Genomic DNA, 4,057 nt, shown 5'->3' on the forward strand with positions numbered 1-4,057 from the left:
TTTCTCTTCTTGCTCTCCCCACCCCCACCCTGATGACCGCCTCACAAGAAGAGGAACAGATGAGAGAAAAAAATGATAAGTATAATCGTGGTATTTGGAAAGTGTTTACTATGTGCCAAACACTGTATTAAGCAGCTGGGATAGATACAAGTTAATGACAAAGTCCCTGTCCCACACTGAGACTGTTAATCCAAGCATTTATCCTATCCCACCTTGATTACTGTATCAACCTCCTTGCCTCCTGTCTCCGCTTCAGTCCATACTTCACTCTACTGCCCAGATCATTTTTCTATAAAAATGTTCAGGCCATGTTTCCCCACTCCTCAAGAACCTCCACGGGTTGCCCATCCGCCTCCACATCAAACAGAAACTCCTTACCATCAGTTTTAAAGCACTCAAACACCTTGCCCCCTCCTATCACACCTCGCTACTCTCATACAACAACCCAGCCCAAACACTTCACTCTTCTAATACTAACCTTTTCACTGTTCTTCGTCTACCGTGCCGCCGACCCCTTGTTCACACCCAGCCTCCGGCCTGGCTCACCCTCCCTCCTCATATGTGGCAGACAATTACTCTCCCCCGCTTCAAAGCCTTCCCTGACTAAGCCCTCTTTGCCTTTTCTTCCACTCCCTTCTGCATTTGACTTGCTCCCTTTATTCATCCCCCCTCCAGCCCCACCACACTTATGTATATATCTGCAATGTATTTTTATCAATGTCTGCTTCCCCTCTAGACCCTAAGCTCATTATGAGTAGAGAGTGTGTCTGTTATATTGTTATACTGTACTCTCCCAAATGCTTAGTACAGTGCTCTACTCAGAGTAAGTGCTCAATAAATACAATTGACTGACTAGGAGGGAGAAATTAACTTCTTTATGCCTCAGTTTCTTCATCTCCAAAATAGGGGCTAATACCCATTCTCACTCTTATTTAAGCTGCAAACCCCATGTGAGATGGAGACTGTGACCAACCTGACTATCTTGTATCTATCCCGGTGTTTAGTATAATGCTTGGCACATAGTAAGCACTTAAAAAATACTATTTATTATTATTATTATTAGAGAACGGGCATTTGATCTCCATTTTACAGATGAGGAAAACGAGATACAGAGAAGTAAAATGATTCACCCAAAGGCTCACAGCAAGCAAGTGGAGGAGCCAGAATTAAAACCCAGGTCCTCTGACCACAAGACCTGTGCCCTTTCCATGAGGTCACACTACTTCTCGTCTGGAAGTGAAGAGTGTGAAGAGTGGGTTATGGAAGCGGAGTGGTGCAGTCTCTCCTAGATCCTACCAACTCCAGACGTATTCACCCAGGAACCTATACTATGCACCTGTTCTATAGGAGATCAGCCTTCTAAAACTACTTTAAATTTCATGTACTGGAAAGGCAACCTTTCCTTAGCCCCTGTCCTTGGCTGCCCCATCCTTCCTGATGATTTTCCCTTGAGTCTCCATCCTCCTTCAAGCCTCACACAGAGATTTAGAGGGCAGAGTCTGAGGCTGCCAAGACCCATGGAGGTCAAACACAGATTTCACTTCACTAACCCATGACATAGATTAGCAGACGATGCCAAATTATTTCAATGACCTGAGTGCTTTTTCTTGGCTCTTGGGTTAAAACCGATTGTCTTCTGCCCTGGCTGGAGGGTAGCCTGGGATTTAATAGGCCTATCTCATATCTTACTCCAGTACCATGACTAGACAGGAAGACCAAATTAATATCATTTTTCACCAGTGGACTGTGAGGCGGAATGCTACTTTTTTTTCCCCAGAATTTTATATAGGCAGGAGTTTTTTTTTATGGGTGACTTTCCATTGTTTTTGATGTTTTTGACAATCTCCAACCCTGGAAATGCAGATCAACCCCATCCAGCTAGGGCCTGGCAAGGTATTCACACTGTCTTGCGAAATAACATACTCTCTACCCTACCTGAACTCTCAAGCCTGTAGCTTTCTCTCCCTTTCTTTGTTTTCCAGTTCTGTTTAGCTCTTCTCTCCGGATGCCTCTGGGAGTTATAGGCTTTTCCTGCCCTTTGGGATCCATCTGGCAATCAATAGTTTTTGTTGAGCACTTACGTGTCTGCCACATGTCTGCTGTGTGACGTCGGGCAAGTCACTTCACTTCCCTGTGTCTCAGTTACTTTATCTGGAAAATGGGGTTTAAACCCTACTTCCTCCTCCTTAGACTGTGAGTCCCATGTGGAACAGGGACTGTGTCCAACCCGATTAACTTGTATCGACCCCAGTTCTTAGAACAGTGCTTGGCGCATAGTAAGCACTTAACAAGTACCACTTTTTTTAAAAGGAGCTTAGAGAATAGAGGGAGAGACGGACATTAAAATATATTACAGCTGTGTGCTGTGTGGCTGAGGGTGGGGTGAATATCAAATGCTTAAAGGGTACAGAACCAAGTTCACAGGCAATGCAGGAGGGAGAGGGAGGACGAGGAAAAAAGGCCTTAGTTGGGAAAGGTCATTTGGAGGAGATGGGTGGAGCTGGAGGTTAGGAGGATATGACAAAATGAGAAGGCACTAGAATTTTAGAGGACTATTGGGAGAGTGCTGAAAGGAAAGTGTAATAGCTGGGCATCCCTGTGCTTCTTTAGAAGTTTTACATAACCCAAGATGTACCATATACATAGAGCACTAAAGCAGTACACTTCTTTTTGCGTGAATATTTTCATTGCATCAGAAATATCTAGGAGGACAAACGATTTTCATTCAATAGTATTTATTGAGCGCTTACTATGATTGCATGTAGGAAACCCAGTGACATCTATCATTCGCTGCAAGCCGCTTTAGGGTTAGAATTTTTTAAAAAGAAAGAAATTAATGTGAAGAAGTTTTAAAGAACAAAAAATGAATGTAAAGTAAATTTTGAGGTTTATGAAGAAGAGAGATTAGTGGGATATTTAAAAAAATATAAATCAAAATGGCAGGGGAGAAGGGGAGTGTAGAGACGTAATATTCCTGGCTAGAGAGGAACACTGAGAAAGACAGTTTATGGTTTCAAGAGATAAATAAAACATGCCTTTAGCAAAATACCCTCGCCTTGTCCTGGGAAAGCACACATAATATCAATGCTTGGTGACCAAGAGGTGAAGGAAGTTGGTAGGACAGAAATGGATACAGTAAAACTGAAGACAATAATATTTGATATTTGCAGGACTGAAAATGAGCATTAAAGGTGGGGTCAGGAGGACTGCTGAGAATCTTAATAAGATAGATGCATTATGCAAATTAATCAAGAATGGAGTAAATAATAAAATAATAGTAATGATAATTGTGATATCTGTTAAGCGCTTACCATGTGTCAAGTGCTGGGGAGCAAAGAGATCTACGAAACCACTAAGTCTGTTGGAAAAATATTACGATTTTAATTTATCTAGAAGGGATATGAAGGATGACAGAGCAAATATACTAAATAGAAAGTCATTTGGATATTGGGTCGAGTTTAGAAATACTTTTTGAAATACATAAGTAGCAAGTACCCTTAGTTCTGCCACAGCCTGGGTTTTCACTACGTGTTTTGGCTAGAATGCTGGTAGGACATTAGGGAATGTTCTCGCGGCAATGCGAGCCTGTTTCCGCTCAGTCTGTGGTGTTATTGGAAAAAACCGCTCGTGCACAGGTGCCTAGCGTCAGTTCTTCAAAATGAGTTCCCTCAATGCCAGATTCTGCAAGAACACAATCCTTCTATTCTAGACTGTAAGCTCTTTATGGGCAGGGACAATGTCTGTTAATTCTGTTGTATTATACTCACCAACTGCTTAGAATAGTGCTCTGCACATAGCAAGCGCTCACTAAATGCCACTGATGGATTAAAGGAGACTCAATCAAAGGTATTTATTGAGCATTTACTGTGTGCAGAGCACTACGTGCTTGGAAAAGTACAGTACAACAGAGTTGGCAAATGCGATCCCTGCCAACAGGGATCTTCTATTCTACAGGCCGAGACAGACATGTAAATAGATTAGGGATAGGGGAAAGAGAGTAGGGGAGTTGGGTGTATTTTATTTTTTGAAATTTCCTTTCTTTGCCTATGAAAAAAAG

The sequence above is a fragment of the Ornithorhynchus anatinus genome, chromosome 12, assembly GCF_004115215.2.
Source record: "Ornithorhynchus anatinus isolate Pmale09 chromosome 12, mOrnAna1.pri.v4, whole genome shotgun sequence".
Taxonomy (NCBI): Eukaryota; Metazoa; Chordata; class Mammalia; order Monotremata; family Ornithorhynchidae; genus Ornithorhynchus; species Ornithorhynchus anatinus.